General features: G+C 41.3%; 1 protein-coding gene across 13 annotated transcripts in view; it reads right to left on the reverse strand.

Moving 5' to 3' along the window:
* The window catches only part of CRH (corticotropin releasing hormone), an 87438-nt gene that overhangs the window by 49691 nt on the left and 20160 nt on the right, over positions 1-17587 (reverse strand). For 3 of the 13 annotated variants that reach the window (XM_055546131.1, XM_055546125.1, XM_055546127.1), the window contains one exon: positions 6299-6509. The exons of 8 other annotated variants lie outside the window; for them this stretch is intronic. The gene's annotated coding sequence lies outside the window, so the exon portion shown is untranslated. The remainder of the gene's footprint in view (positions 1-6298; positions 6510-17587) is intronic. 2 more of the 13 variants (XM_055546136.1, XM_055546130.1) reach the window with 1 other exon arrangement.

Genomic DNA, 17587 nt, shown 5'->3' on the forward strand with positions numbered 1-17587 from the left:
CTGGAACTCCATCACCTCCACTAGCTTTGTTCATAGTGATGCTTCCTAAGGCCCTGAGCACCCTGTCTCATGGATTGAACCTGGACTGACGATCTATTTCACATATGGTAATATACATGTTTCAATGCTATTCTCTCAAATCATCCCACCCTCACCTTCTCCCACTAGTTTTGAATCTATCCAAATGCTGTTTATAATAGCTAGAAGATGGAAGCAACCTAGATGTCCATCGGCAGATGAATGGATAAGAAAGCTGTGGTACATATACACAATGGAATATTATTCAGCTGTTAAAAATACATTTGAATCAGTTCTAATGAGGTGGATGAAACTGGAGCCTGTTATAAAGAGTGAAGTAAGTCAGAAAGAAAAACACCAATACAGTATATTAATGCATATATATGGAATTTAGAAAGATGGTAATGATGACCCTATATGCGAGACAGCAAAAGAGACACAGATGTAAAAAACAGACTCTTGGACTCTGTGGGAGAAGGTGAGGGTGGGATGATTTGAGAGAATAGCATTGAAACATGTATATTACCATATGTGAAATAGATTGTCAGTCCAGGTTCAATCCATGAGACAGGGTGCTCAGGGCCAGTGTACTTGGATGACTCTGAGGGATGGGATGGAGAGGGAAGAGGGAGGGGGTTCAGGATGGGGAACACAGGTACACCCATGGCTGATTCATGTCAATGTATGGCAAAACCCACTACAATATTGTAAAGTAATTAGCCTCCAATTAAAATAAATAAATTAACTTTTAAAAAAGATATATTGATTATCTCTAAAGATACTTCCTTTGCTGCCTGGAAATAGATTGAGTTTAAATTTCAAGTGTGCTATTAAAACTGCAAATCCTCCCATTAGGAAATCTCCTTCAAGACTGTCCTTCCACAATGGAAGAATGTTCTTTTCTCTTCCCTGTTAGCCTTTGCTCTATTTTCATCTCTGTCTCAGCCCAGCCCATGCCTCATTAAAACCACTTCATTGTGGACTGATGAATGAAACAAATGACATGTGAAAGAACCTCTTTTCTGACAATTTCAGCTTCATAAAAGGCAAAAATCTCTTTATTGATAACAATGCCTGAGTTAGAGCAGGGCTCTAGCTTTTCGAAGCCCTGGGTTTCACGGGCATTCTCTCCGTGGAGCTCTCAGGTTCGCAATTATCACCAAGAAGTGCTTGTAATTATCTGCTCAGGCCGCAGGACTTCTGAGACAATCCTGAGTCTCTCTTCAGGGCATTAGAAGTAACTAGGCTTCTAATTACCACATTATGCAGCTTTGAAATGAATTGAAATCTTGGATTTTATTCAATTAAGAAAATATATCTGGAGCCCACTTGGAAACTGAGCACCCACTCATGCAGCTGATGGCTCTGACCCAACAGTAGCTAAATGGCACTGTTACTTCTCCACATACACCCACCTGTTAACGCTGGTCACTTGGCCCAAATCAGTTGCACAGCAATATGAATCAATTATTAAGAGGATAGTGTAATAATTCCTTTATTTCTATGAAACAGATACCCTGACATAATAGTTAAGGGTTTACAGCATCCTCTGAGATTACAGCAATTTTCCCAAGTAGTATGAATATCAGTATGCCCTGAGGACATGTGAAAATTTGCTCTTCAGATCCATCAAATCAGATTTTCCAATGGATGCACACACCCAGGAAAGTACAAGAAGCACCAGTTTCATCACAGCCTTTATCTTAAAAGATGATCACAAAAACACAATTCAATTTTATGTCAAATATTTATGAAGAAAATTTTGTGTCCTTCCTGCTAGATTCTCTGACAGACACCAAGAGGAAAAAAAGATAATACATGACAAAATATTTTTTCCTATGTATCAGGTGCTCTGCATATTCACCTCTAACTATTCATAATATATGAGGTAAATTGTACATTTCCATTTTACAGATAAGGGAAATGGGGCTTAGAAGAACGAAGTCGTTTGCTCACATAGCTAGTGAATAATGGACCCCAGTCATCCTGGTCCCTCATCTCATGCTCTATCCACCACCTCCACTGCCTTACATTTCTCCTCAAGTGAGGTAAGTTACGCGCCCAGAGCAGAACACAAGACAAAATGCCAGAGCCCGGTGAGAGCAGACATGCAAGTTCTAATGGCATTGAAGCAAAAGAGCATGTGAGTGTGACCTGGACCAAGTCAGGAAGACTTCAAGCAAGAAGCGAGGCAGGAAGAAGAAGACAGCTCATTATACCTGGCAGCCAAGTAGGGATAAGGGGGGCAGCTCCTGTTTCTTGTGGAGATGAGACCCATAGCATCTCCCAGCACTGGGCAAGTGCTGGCTCGTACTAGGGAGACTTGGTGGATTCAGGGAAGTCTTCAGAGACATCCACCCAGACATCTTCCTGCCATGTTTCTGGGTCCAGGTTTCCTCAACCAGAGCCCTGACCTTGGTCTGACAGACCTGGCTCAGCAGAGCATTCAAAATCTCTGAACTCTGCAATTCTCGCTAAAGATGCTGCTCAGCCAGGTCTCTGTAAGCTTTCAAAGACAGCCTCTGGCTCGCAGGTTAGCCTTTAACTGCTTGTCAGAGGCCCTGGTTTCTCACAGAAGGGTTCCCATGGCCTTCTCAGCAGGGCACTGGAACAACTAGATAGTAACCAGTTGACTCCACTGCCTCTACAGACAACTCTGTTTCATGCCCTAATTTTCAAATGCTGAATCATTGCTTCCACAAGGGGGTCTCCCTCACTGGGGGTTTTCCCAAGTCACCTAAACTTCTGAAGGTTAGCACTTGGGCCCCACCCTGTGCCAGGGATCACCCATGCCCTAAACATCACTCAGAATGTTTGAGTTTCAGGATATTTCTCAGCCCTCCCTGACTTCAAGCCAATTTCACAACCCCATCTGACACCCCACTTTCTCAGACTGCTCTGGTTTATCACCTGCGCTAGTTTAGGTCCTCTAAGGCTGGATATGCAGGAGATCTGTAGAGAGAAATGCCTGTGAAGGTAAAGGGGAGAAGCAGAAGGCAGGAAGGGCCTTAGACCACAGAGCAGGTCTATACTTGAGAATGAGAGGGGAAGGGAGAGGACTGGGCAGGTAAAATCTGGGACTGGATAAGGTCAGCTGGGCTGACTGGGGACTCCTGGTTGGAGACGACATGCCATCTCTCAAGGACAGACCTGCATTACTACCCTCACTGTGATCGGCCAGTGGCTGGGAGTGGCCCACATTTCTTGGCCTGGTGCTAATACGGTGGGGGTTCGAGTGAGCAAGCAGATGGGGCTGCCAGGTGACACGGCTCTCTGCAGCACGACTGAACAGTTCACTTTCACAAGTGCACAGTAACACACTAAGGAACAAACTGTGTCTGACCAAGATGTTAATGACTGATAATGGCTTAAGGCATTAAGCCTTAAATAATATTCACCTTTTGATAGCTCTGCACAAAGGAATGACAGAATAATTTTAAGATACACAGCAGGACCAATATGGGCTTCCCTGGTGGCTCAGTGGTAAAGAATCCGCTTGCAATGCAGGATTGATCCCTGGGTGTGGAAGATCCCCTGGAGAAGGAAATGGCAACCCACTCCAGTATTCTTGCCTGGGAAATCCCTTGGACAGAGGATACTGGTGGGCTACAGTCTATGGGGCCACAAAGAGTCAGACACAACTTAGTTACTATATACAACACACAGCATAATAGCAGGACCAATGGAAAAATAATTTGGTGTAACTGAATCTCCCTTTGCAGAAGAGATAAGAAAGCCTTCCTCCGCGATCAATGCAAAGAAACAGGAAAACAACAGAATGGGAAAGACTAGAGATCTCTTCAAGAAAATCAGAGATACCAAGGGAACATTTCATGCAAAGATGGGCTCAATAAAGGACAGAAATGGTATGGACCTAACAGAAACAGAAGATATTAAGAAGAGGTGGCAGGAATACACAGAAGAACTGTACAAAAAAGATCTTCACAACCCAGATAATCACGATGGTGTGATCACTGACCTAGAGCCAGACATCCTGGACTGTGAAGTCAAGTGGGCCTTAGAAAGCATCACTACCAACAAAGCTAGTGGAGGTGATGGAATTCCAGGTGATCTATTTCAAATCCTGAAAGATGATGCTGTGAAAGTGCTGCAGTCAATCTGCCAGCACATTTGGAAAACTCAGCAGTGGCCACAGGACTGGAAAAGGTCAGTTTTCATTCCAATCCCAAAGAAAGGCAATGCCAAAGAATGCTCAAACTACCACACAATTGCACTCATCTCACACACTAGTAAAGCAATGCTCAAAATTCTCCAAGCCAGGCTTCAGCAATACGTGAACCGTGAAGTTCCAGATGTTCAAGCTGGTTTTAGAAAAGGCAGAGGAATCAGAGATCAAATTGCCAACATCCGCTGGATCATCAAAAAAGCAAGAGAGTTCCAGAAAAACATCTATTTCTGCTTTATTGACTATGCCAAAGCCTTTGACTGTGTGGATCACAATAAACTGTGGAAAATTCTGAAAGAGATGGGCATACCAGACCACCTGACCTGCCTCTTGAGAAACCTATATACAGGTCAGGAAGCAACAGTTAGAACTGGACATGGAACAACAGACTGGTTCCAAATAGGAAAAGGAGTACGTCAAGGCTGTATATTGTCACCCTGCTTATTTAACTTATATGCAGAGTACATCATGAGAAACGCTGGGCTGGAAGAAGCACAAGCTGGAATCAAGATTGCCGGGAGAAATATCAATAACCTCAGATATGCAGATGACACCACCCTTATGGCAGAAAGTGAAGAGGAACTAAAAAGCCTCTTGATGAAAGTGGAGAGTGAAAAAGTTGGCTTAAAGCTCAACATTCAGAAAACGAAGATCATGGAATCTGGTCCCATCATTTCATGGCAAATAGATGGGGAAACAGTGGAAACAGTGAGAGACTTTATTTTCTTGGGCTCCAAAATCACTGCAGATGGTGACGACTGCAGCCATGAAATTAAAAGACGCTTACTCCTTGGAAGGAAAGTTATGACCAACCTAGATAGCATATTCAAAAGCAGAGACATTACTCTGCCAACAAAGGTCTAGTCAAGGCTATGGTTTTTCCAGTGGTCATGTATGGATGTGAGAATTGGACTGTGAAGAAAGCTGAGCACCGAAGAATTGATGCTTTTGAACTGTGGTGTTGGAGAAGACTCTTGAGAGTCCCTTGGACTGCAAGGAGATCCAACCAGTCCATTCTGAAGGAGATCAGCCCTGGGATTTCTTTGGAAGGAAAGATGCTAAAGCTGAAACTCCAGTACTTTGGCCACCTCATGTGAAGAGTTGACTCATTGGAAAAGACTGATGCTGGGAGGGATTGGGGGCAGGAGGAGAAGGGGATGACAGAGGATGAGATGGCTGGATGGCATCACTGACTCAATGGATGTGAGTCTGAGTGAACTCCGGGAGTTGGTGATGGACAGAGGCCTGGCGTGCTGCAATTCATGGGGTTGCAAAGAGTCAGACACAACTGAGCGACTGAACTGAACTGAACTTGCTCTCCTCAAATCATACTACATAGGAAACTCTTCTGTATGGTATGTATGCCCTAGATAGCCTCATAAAATGAAATAGTACTATTTTAGAACTCAAAAGAAAATGATTCAGTTTGGGAGTAGGAAATGAAATGCTCAAAATAAAGTCCATTTCTGCCTCCCTATCTTGGGTTGTGAGGTGAATAGTATTTAATATCAATATTACAACTGAATAAAGCAATTTTTCCACCTGCATTTTTAATAACCAGGAAAAGTGATGCCAACCTGCATGGATTCTTAAAATTGGAAGGGTCCTATAAATCATGTTCATTGTACATCAATCTCCTGTCCACAGCAAACCTCTGTGCAATGGTCTCATCCCAAATTCCCAAGAGGCTCATTGTCCTTGGTTTGCATACCTCCAGCAACAGAGAACTCACTACTTCCTGAGGTAGTTCATTTTTTAAAAGTGATTGAGTCAGCACTCTTGGCCATACGTGGCCATGGTTTTTCACATATTATCTCATTATGTCATTATCTCACAATGAGTCATTATCACTGATTCATTACCACCAGCGAGGAAGATTTTGTTCCCATATTTCTAGGGAGCCTAAGGCAGAGTGGTAAGTGATTTACTTGGAATTCAACTTCAAGCCGGGTTCCCTTACTCAGTCACAAGTGCCTTAGAATATGAAGAATCTGTTTCTAGTTTCAACTTTTACTGATTGTGGTTCACACAGGACAAGCCAGATATTATCACACACATGATGGCCACTGAAATATTACTTGAGTCAGGCCTTACATTATTTTAATATCCAGGTTACAAACCCCGATTCTTCAACTATTCCTCAACGTCCACAGATGCTTCACCAGACATGCTCCCTCAGATGCACTCAGGATTCTCATACCCCTCTCGATGTGATGTCCACTAAGCTGAGCAATCCTCTAGACGTGTTACCACGCGTGCAATGTGGCAGGAACCCATCACCTCCCTTTCCCCGCAGACCATACTCCTGTTGATGAAAGCACACACCACGTTATTAAGTCAACAGACTTATAAGCAACTAAAGCCTCTAGGTTTTTTCCACACAGGCAGCTATTAAATTGTATCTCCCCTATCCTGTATTGGCATGTGTTTTTTGGACTGTATTTATTCCCCTTAACTTTAAGCATATTAAGAACTAGTCCACTGTTCTAACCTGCTAAAATTCTTAACCCCTATGGTACCATGTGAAATCATGTCATCGTCTATAGAGCAGTGGCTGTGAAAGAGCATCTGAGTAATAATGAACACTGTAGAGACCAACCTGTCTCACCACCACCTATTTATGGGACCTGGTAAGACCCCATTCCTTCCTTCCACTTCTCCTGTCTGTCATAATGCTTCCCTCTCCTTTCTGACTCATGGCACAGCCCCTGGATCAGAAGCATCAGGCCCATCCCAGTCTAACAGAGTCAGAACCTGCACTTTACCAAGATTCCAGGTGATTTTGCGTGCACATCAAATCGTAGCTGCTCACTTGCACCCTGAGCAAGCGACTTCACTCAGCTTCCTCATCTATCCAAAGACGGGAAGGGTAAGAAGCGAAGTGCCCCAACAGCACCTAAGTCCTGTAATCCTCTGCTTCCTCGTACTTCCTAAGGTGCCATGAACTTGTTCCCAGAATCATCCTGACATTGCACCATGAAGACAAGGGAAAATTGATGACTGATATAAAGATATGTCTCATCCCTTTCAATATTAATAGCTGTAAATGAGAATCTTTAGCTCTAGAGACGCAAGGGGCTGGTTTCGCTGCCTTGAGTCATTTGATCTCTGTCCTAATTGAATACCAGACTTAACTAAGTTCCAGAAATATGGCAGTAGCACAGAGACCTATGCCACAAATGCGCTCTGAGGGTGTCTTGTCTGTCTGGGGATAAGGAATGTTCTCATCTTTCCATGGGAGTAAAAAGGCTCCTTCTGAATCAGTTGATGAGAGTTCAAGTTCTAGCCAGGGTGCTCATCTGTAAATTAGGGGTAGTTTTTTTTTGCTGTGAGGTGTACATGAGATTACTTCTGTGACATGCTTAGCCCAGAAGAACTTGATAAACACTCAGTATTGTTTTAATTGTTATTCTTTTATCTGTAAGACAGGGATGCTTTTAATTATTCCATGGGGCTGGTGTATGTACTAAATGATGTATACAAATACACACTGTAAATGGTTATAAATTACCCAACACTTGTTATTTGCTGACTTTTTTGATCATCTGTAACATAGAGAACACTTACTGAGCAAAGCTGTATAGGTATCTACCACCTGCAAATCAAAAGGAAGCTAAAAGGAGAAGAGAAATAAGCCAGAGAGAGGCAGGCTCCGAGTGAACTTGTAGCCCATCAGGTTACTACAAATCAAATCGATATTTCATCTGAGCATATTAGTTAGGATTCTAGAGACAAACAGAACCAAGAAAAGAGACAGAGACCAGGGGTAGAGGTGGAGACAATAAATGAAAAAGAATGAGAGAAATAAAGATTTATTTTAAGGAATTGCTTAATGCAATTTTGGAAGCCAGTTAAGTCCCAAATCTACAGTGGAGGTTGGTAGACTGTAGACCCAGGGAAGAGCTGACATTGCAGCTTGACCAGCATCACTCTGAACACAGAATTTCTGCATCCTCTGGGGACCTCAGTCCTTTTCTCTGAAGGCTTTCGACTGAGCTGATGAGGCCCACCCATATTATAGGGTAATCTGCTTTACAAAGTCTACCGCTCTGAATGAAAGTCAGTCAGTTCAGTTGCTCAGTTGTGTCTGATTCTTTGAGACTCCATGGACTGCAGCATGCCAGGTTTCCCTGTCCATCAGCAATTCAGGTAACTTGCTCAAACTCATGTCCATTGAGTCGGTGATGCCATCCAACCACCTTATCCTCTGTCGTCCCCTACTCCTCATGCCTTCAATCTTTCCCAGCATCAGGGTCTTTTCCAGTGAGTCAGTTCTTTACATCAAGTATTAGATAAAAGTACAGGAGCTTCACCATCAGTTCTTCCAATGCATATTCAGGACTGATTTCCTTTAGGATGGACTAGTTAAATCTCCTCGCAGTCCAAGGGACTCTCAAGAGTCTTCTCCAACACCACAGTTCATAAGCATCAATTCTTTGGCACTCAGCTTTCTTTATGATTCAACTCTCACATCCATACATGACTACTGGAAAAACCATAGCTTTGACTAGACGGACCTTTGTTGGCAAAGTAATATTTGTGCTTTTTAATATGCTGTCTAGGTAGGTCATAGATTTTCTTCCAAGGAGCAAGCGTCTTTTAATTTCATGGCTGCAGTCACCATCTGCAGTGATTTTGGAGCCCCCAAAAATAAAGTCTCTCACTGTTTCCACTGTTTCCCCATCTATTTGCCATGAAGTGATAGGACGAGATACCATGATCAGAGTTTTCTGAATGTTGAGTTTTAAGTCAACTTTTTCACTCTGCTCCTTCACTTTCATCAGGAGGCTCTATAGTTCTTTGCTTTCTTCCATAAGGGTGGTGTCATCTGCATATCTGAGGTTATTGATATTATTCCTGGCAATCTTGATTCCAGCTTGTGTTCATCCAGCCTGGCATTTCACATGATGTACTCTGCATATAAGTAAGCAGGGTGACAATACACAGCCTTGACATACTCCTTTTCCTATTTGGAACCAGTCTGTTGTTCCATGTCCAGTTCTAACTGTTGCTTCCTGACCTGTATATAGGTTTCTCAAGAGGCAGGTCAGGTGGTCTGGTATGCCCATCTCTTTCAGAATTTTCCACAGTTTATTGTGAGCCACACAGTCAAAGGCTTTGGGATAGTCAATAAAGCAGAAATAGATGTTTTTCTGGAACTCTCTTGCTTTTTTGATGATCCAGCGGATGTTGGCAATTTGATCTCTGGTTCCTCTGCCTTTTCTAAAACCAGCTTGAACATCTGAAGTTCACGATTCATGTACTGTTAAAGCCTGGCTTGGACAATTTTGAGCATTACTTTGCTAGTGTGTGAGAGGAGTGCAATTATGTGGCAATTTGAACATTCTTTGGCACTGCCTTTCTTTGGGATTGGAATGAAAATTGACCTTTTCCAGGTCTGTGGCCACTGCTGAGGTTTCCCAGTTTGCTGGCAAATTGAGTGCAGCACTTTCACAGCATCATCTTTTAGGATTTGAAATAGCTCAACTGGAATTGCATCACTTCCACTAGCTTTGTTCATAGTGATGCTTCCTAAGGCCCACTTGACTTCACATTCAAGGATGTCTGGCTCTAGGTGAGTGATCACACCATGATGATTATCTGGGTCATGAAGATCTTTTTTGTATAGTCCTTCTGTGTATTCTTGCCACTTCTTAATATCTTCTGTTTCTGTTAGGTCCATACCATTTCTGTCCTTTACTGTGCCCATCTTTGCATGAAATATTTCCCTGGTATCTCTAATTTTCTTGAAGAGATCTCTCGTCTTTCTCATTCTATTGTTTTCCTCTATTTCTTTGCACTGATCCCTGAGGAAGGCTTTCTATCTATCCTTGGTATTCTTTGGAACTCTGAATTCAAATAAGTAGATCTTTCCTTTCCTCCTTTGCTGTTTGCTTCTCCTCTTTTCTTAGCCATTTGTAAGGCCTCCTCAGACAACCATTTTGCCTTTTTGTATTTCTTTTTCTTGGGGGTGGTCTTGATCTCTGCCTCCTGTACAATGTCACAAACCTCTGTCCATAGTTCTTCAGGTACTCTATCAGATCTAATCCCTTGAATCTATTTGTCACCTCTACTTTATAATCACAAGGGATTTGATTTAGGTCATACCTGAATGATCTAGTGGTTTCCCCTACTTTCTTCAATTTAAGTCTGAATTTGGCAATAAGAGTTCATGGTCTGAGCCACAGTCAGCTCCCGGTCTTGTTTTTGCTGACTGTATAGAGCTTCTCCATCTTTAGCTACAAAGAATGTAATCCATCTGATTTCGGTATTGACCATCTGGTGATGTCCATGTGTAGAGTCTTCTATTTCTAAAAGAGGGTGTTTGCTATGACCAGAGCGTTCTCTTGACAAAGCTCTATCAGCCTTTGCCCTGCTTCATTTTTTATTCCAAGGCCAAATTTGCCTGTTACTCCAGGTGTTTCTTGACTGCCTACTTTTGCATTCCAGTCCCCTATAATGAAAAGGACATCTTTTTTGGGTGTTAGTTCTAGGAGGTCTTGTAGGTCTTCATAGAACTGTTCAACTTCAGCTTCTTCAGCATTACTGGCTGGGGCATAGATTTGGATTACTGTGATATTGAATGGTTTGCCTTGGAAACAAACAGAGACCATTCTGTCATTTTTGAGACTGCATCCAAGTACTGTATTTTGGACTGTTTTGCTAACTATGAGGGCTACTTCATTTCTTCTAAGGGATTCTTGCCCATAGTAGTAGCTACAATGGTCATCTGAGTTAAATTCACCCATTCCAGTCCATTTTAGTTCACTGATTCCTAAAACGTCGATATTCAATCTTGCCATCTCCTATTTCAATTTGCCTTGATTCTTGGACCTAACATTTCAGGTTCCTATGCAACATTGTTCTTTATAGCATCGGAATTTACTTCCATCACCAGTCACATCCACAACTGGGTGTTGTTTTTGCCTTGGCTCCATCTCTTCATTCTTTCTGGAGTTATTTCTCCACTGATCTCCAGTAGCATACTGGGCACCTACTGACCTGGGGAGTTCATCTTTCAGTGTCCTATCTTTTTGCCTTTTTATACTGTTCACGGGGTTCTCAAGGCAAGAATAAAGAAGTGGCTTGCCATTCCCTTCTCCAGTGGACAACATTTCATCAGAACTCTCTACCATGATCCGTCCGTCTTGGGTGGCCCTACATGGCATGGCTCATAGTTTCACTGAGTTAGACAAGGATGTGGTCCACGTGATCTAAATGAAAAGCTCATCTAAAAAAAATACTCTCATAGCGACAGCCTGCCTGGTGTTTGACAAAGTATCCGGTTACTGTGGCCAAGCTGAGTTGATATATGAAATTAACCATCACACTATGTTTTAGGCAAAAACCTGCTCCACACAGCTTTTGTTATATCCTTACCTTCTTGCTCGATAGACCTCTTATTTTATCAGAAAAAACAATAGATTGCTTTCAGACAAGAAAGAAAGAAGTCTTCCAACTTTATGTGAATTATAACAGCAAATTTTGTCACATGAATGTGATGTACCAGGCAATTTGTACACATTCTCCACAATAACAACCCTCAATTCTAAACATTTGCAACTATTGGCTACTTCACTGATGAGACACAAAGGTTTCTAACAGTTGTAATACTTCACCAAATATCATAAGTGAGCTGCAATCAGTTCAGTTCAGTTGCTGACTGACTCTTTGTGACCCCATGGACGCATGCCAGGCTTCCCTGTCCATCACCAACTCCCAGAACTTGCTCAAACTCATGTCCATTGAGTCAGTGATGCCATCCAACCATCTTACCCTCTGTCATCCCCCACTGCTCCTGCCTTCAATCTTTCCCAGCATCAGGGTCTTTTCCAGTGAGTCAGTTCTTCACATCAGGTGGCCACAAGTATTGGGGTGTCAGCATCAGTCTTTCCAATAAATATTCAGAACTGATTTCCTTTAGGATGGACTGGTTGAATATCCCTGCAGTCCAAGGGACTCTCAAGAGTCTTCTCCAGCACCACAGTTCAAAAGCATCAATTCTTCAGTGCTCAGCTTTCTTTATGGTCCAACTCTCACATCCATATGTGACTACTGGAAAAACCATAGCTTTGACTAGACAAACCTTTGTCAGCAAAGTAATGTCTCTGCTTTTTAATATGCTGTCTAGGTTGGTCATAGTTTTTCTTCCAAGGAGCAAGGATATTTTAATTTCATGGCTTCAGTCACCATCTGCAGTGATTTTGGAGCCCAAGAAAATAAAATCTGTCACTCTTGCATTGTTGCAATGACTGCATTGAGTTGCAATGGTGAGCTGCAATAAGTGAGCATCTGAGATAATCAAGTTCTATATTAACCCAAAGCCTTTGCTCATTCCAATGTGTTGTATTGCTGACGACAAAGATATCTTAATACAGTGATTTTTTATGACACTTTTTTAAAGCTGGAACAAATGGTTCTGCTAACTCTTGCCTGGAAAATCCCAGGGACGGAGGAGCCTGGTAGGCTGCAGTCCATGGGGTTACTAAGAGTCGGACACGACTGAGCGACTTCACTTTCACTTTTCACTTTCATGCATTGGAGAAGGAAATGGCAACCTACTCCAGTGCTCTTGCCTGGAGAATCCCAGGGATGGGGGAGCCTGGTGGGCTGCCGTCTATGGGGTTGCACAGAGTTGGACACGACTGAAGTGACTTAGCAGCAGCAGCCAGTATATTTGCCTGGAAAATACCATGGACAGAGGAGCCTGGTGGGCTGCAGTTCTCGGGGTCGCACAGAGTCGGACATGACTGAAGTGACTTAGCAGCAACTTTTCTTCACTCTCACTGTTTATTACATCAGCATTTAACACCAGTTTAGGTAACAGAACAGACATTCGCCATTCTCTATATGTGATGATTCACTCTAATAATCTACTTCCCTCTTTTTTAACTGATTTGCCTTCACTAACTAGTTATGGTAGATCTATCAAGAGAAAGTTATAGATGATCAACTTCATAGTCAGTTGCAAAGATACCTCCTTATCTTTAGTGGTCACTTACTGGAACCAATTTTTAAGAGGTCAACATAGCCCCTCAGTGCCATGCTGTGTCCAAAGACAGTCTTTCTAGGAAAACTGGGGTTAACTGTCCTGTGATGACTTTAGTAAACACTTTAAAGTCCTGACAGAGAAATGAATCACCAAGAAAACTCGCTCAACTCATAAAGAGAATTTGACCCAAATATAATGGACTGATAAAAAGAAAAGGAATTTTTAATATAATTACATAATGATCTTATAACTATTGCTACTGCCCCCTAGTAATGCATAAAAGCTGTTTGCACAGGTGTTTTGTCTTTAGTGTGGAGCCCGTAACAGTCGTGTTCTGTCACTTTAGGTAAGATCCTCATATCCCTTTAAATCTCAAAATGCCCCTCCCACAAAATTAAGAGAACTAAATGAGACAACACATGTGGAAAGGGGCTTGAAACTGTAAATCAAGCTATTCTAAGATTAAATTTTTATTTAAATTTTTAAAACCTGACTTGGGAGCACTTGAGTAGCCTAATCTCTACCTGAACATTTAATGACCAAGAGTTGAGAATACCCAGTAAATGGTAGTGCTGTATTCACAATCATCAATACCCCATCCATGGTCTAAATAGTTCCCCCATCTCACTCATGTCCAGCTTCCTTAAAACAGGATGCGAAACCCCTACATTCATGGTGCAGAGCAGAAAGATGTGCTGCAAAGAGCAAGCACATCTGACAGCTCATAGAAAGAAAACTGATAAAGGCTCCCCAGATTTGTCAACAGTTCTAAAAATCTACATGATATGGCACTCAACTGTGAAGCTTAAAAAACTTTTCTAAACTATCAGTAATAATGACATGTTATAACCAACCATTATAAAGAGAACAGTGAATTGTCTTTCAATTCTCCCTATAGAAAATACTGCAAAACTGTCATCACAGAAGAGATGGTGAAGAATTTACAGCCAAGAATGAAGGGGGCAATTTCTGTATCAATGTGTCAGGCAATTGATTCTGTGATATTTGTTCTCAACAGCTCTTATAAAATCTGTACTTAGCTGTGCTCTCTTGGTATAACTAATTCTGTACCTAATTTTGTGTTTTTAGATTTTGTATTCTTTTACTTAATGAGAAATATCAAAACTATGTAAGCTTTACACCCTTCAAAATTGAGTTCTACCCTGACTGTAAATTCTCAAGTCAGAAAGAATGTGATGAAAGTGTGATTTATGGGGGCAAACAAGGAATTAATGTTTAAATCCTATCCAAGTTTTTATTTCACAGTAATTACTTTTATAAGAATATAAACTACCTTAATTTGAGAAATACAAAGTAATCTTTATACAAGAACTGTCTTAAATGGTAGTTTGTGTCACACAATACAGAGGTTCATAACATTGTATGGAGACAGTGATCAAAACCATACAATGGAGGCAATAACCAAGAAAAAGAAATGCAAGAAGGCAAAATGTTTGTCTGAGGAGGCTTTACAAATAGCTGAGAAAAAGACAGAAGCAAAAGGCAAGGGAAAAAGGAAACGATATTGCCAACTGAATTCAGAGTTCCAGAGACTAGCAAGGAGAGATAAGAAGGCCTTCTTAAATGAACAATGCAAAGAAATAGAGGAAAACAATAGAATAAGACTAGACATCCCTTCAAGAAAAGTGGAGATATCAAGGTAACATTTTATGCAAGGATGGGCACAATAAAGGACAGAAACAGGAAGGACCTAATAGAAGCGAAGATATTAAGAAGAGGTGGCAAGAATACACAGTAGAACTATATAAGAATGATCTTAATGACCCAGATAACCACGATGTTGTGGTCACCCACCTAGAGCCAGACATCCTTGAGTGTGAAGTCAGGTGGGCCTTAGGAAGCATCACTACAAACAAAGCTAGTGGAGGTGATGGAATTCCAGTTGAGCTATTTCAAACCCTAAAAGATGGTGCTGTTAAAATGCTGCACTCAATATGCCAGCAAATTGGGAAAACTCATCAGTGGCCACAGGACTGGAAAAGGTCAGTTTTCATTCCAATCCCAAAGAAGTGCAATACCACAGAATGTTCAAAATACCACACGACTGCACTCATTTCACATGCTAGGAAGGTAATGCTCAAAATCCTTCAAGATAGGCTTCAACAGTACGTGAACTAAGAACTTCCAGATGTTCTAGTTAGACTTAGAAAAGGCAGAGGAAACGGAGATCAAATTGCCAACATTCACTGCATCATAGAAAAAACAGGGGAACTCCAGAAAAATATCTACTTCTGCTTCATTGACTATGCTAAAGCCTTTGACTGCATGGATTACAACAAACAGTGGAGAATTCTTAAAAAGATGGAATACCAGACCACTTTACCTATCTCCTAAGAAAACTGTATGCAGGGCAAGAAGCAGTAGTTAGAACCAGACATGGAACAACAACTGGTTCCAAATTGGGAAAGGAGTATGTCAAAGCTGTATACTGTCATCCTGCTTATTTAACTTATATGCAGAGTATATAATGTGAAATGCCAGCCTGGATGAATCTCAAGCTGGAATCAAGACTGCTGGGAGAAATATCAACAACCTCAGAAATGCAGATGATACCACTCTAATGGCAGAAAGTGAAGAGGAACTAAAGAGTCTCTTGATGAAGGTGAAAGAAGAGGAGAGTGAAAAATTTGGCTTGAAATTCAACATTCAAAAACTAAGATCATGGCATCTGGTCCCATCACTTCATGGCAAATAGAGGAGGAAAAAGTAGAAGCAGTGACAGATTTTAGTTTCTTAACGTCCAAAATCACTATGGACAGTGACTGCAGTTATGGAATTAAAAGATGCTTGCTCCTTGGAAGGAGAGCTATGACAAATCTAGATAGCATATTAAAAAGCAGAGATATCACTTTGCCAACAAACATACATGTAGTCAAAGCTATTGTTTTTCTAGTAGTCATGTACAGATTTGAAAGTTGGACCATAAAGAAGACTGAGTGCTGAAGAACTGATGCTTTCGAATTGTGGTGCTGCAGAAGACTCTCAAGAATCCTGTGGACTGCAAGGAGATCAACCCTAAAGGAAATCAACCCTGAATATTCATTGGAAGGACTGCTGCTGAAGCCACCTGGCCACCTGATATGTATGAAGAGCCAACTCATTGTAAAAGACCCTGATGCTGAGAAAAATTGAAGGCAAGAGGAGAAAGGGGCTTCAGAGGATGAGATGGTTAGATAGAATCACTGACTCAATAGATATAAATTTGAACAAACTCCGGGAGATAACAGAGGACAGAGGAGCCTGGTGCGCTACACTCCACGGGGTTTCAAAGAGTTGGACATGACAGTCACCGAACAACAACTTCAATAAAAGTCACTAAATATTAATTAGAGAAGAGCTTATAGTAAAAAAAAAAAAAAAAAAAATGCAACCCCTTGTGGTTTAGATGGTAAAGAATCTGCCTGCAATGCAGGATACCCAGGTTTGATCCCTGAGTCAGGAAGATCCCCTGGAGAAGGAAATTGCAACCCACTCCAGTATTCTTGCCTGGACAATCCCATGGACAAGGGAGCCTGCCGGGCTACAATTCAAGAGGTCGCATAAAATCAGACATCACTGACCAACTAACACTTTCACTTTATAATAAATGCTATGCCACATTCTAGCTTCTCATTTTTAATAAATAATAAAGAACATTTATGTATTTGAGCTAATATGATTGCATTATGAATTAAGTGAAAGATAAAATGTAAAAATTAGCAAAATGAAAACAACCTAGAGAGACAAAAGACCTGTATACAGAAAACTATAAGATGAAAGAAAGCAAAGATGAGATAGACAGATGGCTCTTGGGTTGGAAATACTATGTACTTGCATTGGAAGAATCAACATTATGAAAATGACCATACTACCGAAGCAGTATTCAATGCAATTACTATTAAGTTACCAATGACATTTTTCACAGAACTAGAACAAAAAATTTCATAATTTGTATAGAAACACACAAAAACCCAAATAGACAAAGCAATCTTGAGAAAGAAAAATGGACCTGGAGGAATCAACCTTCCTGACTTCAGACACCAAGGCTGTATGTTACTGGCACAAAGACAGAAATATAGACCAATGGCACAAGATAGAAGGACCAGAGACAAGTCCACGCAACTATGGACTCCTTATCTTTGACAAAGGAGGCAAGAATATACAATGGAGAAAAGACAGTCTCTTTGATAAGCGGTGCTGGGAAAACTAGACAGCTACATGTAAAAGAATGAAATTAGAACACTTCCTAACACCAAACATGAAAATAAACTCAAAATGGATCAAAGACCTAAATGTAAGACCAGAAACTATAAAACTCTTAGAGGAAAACAAAGGCAGAACACTTTGACATACATCACAGCAATCCTCTATGACCTGCCTCTTAGAGTGAT

This window comes from Bubalus kerabau, chromosome 14 (assembly GCF_029407905.1).
Source record: "Bubalus kerabau isolate K-KA32 ecotype Philippines breed swamp buffalo chromosome 14, PCC_UOA_SB_1v2, whole genome shotgun sequence".
NCBI classification, from domain to species: Eukaryota; Metazoa; Chordata; class Mammalia; order Artiodactyla; family Bovidae; genus Bubalus; species Bubalus kerabau.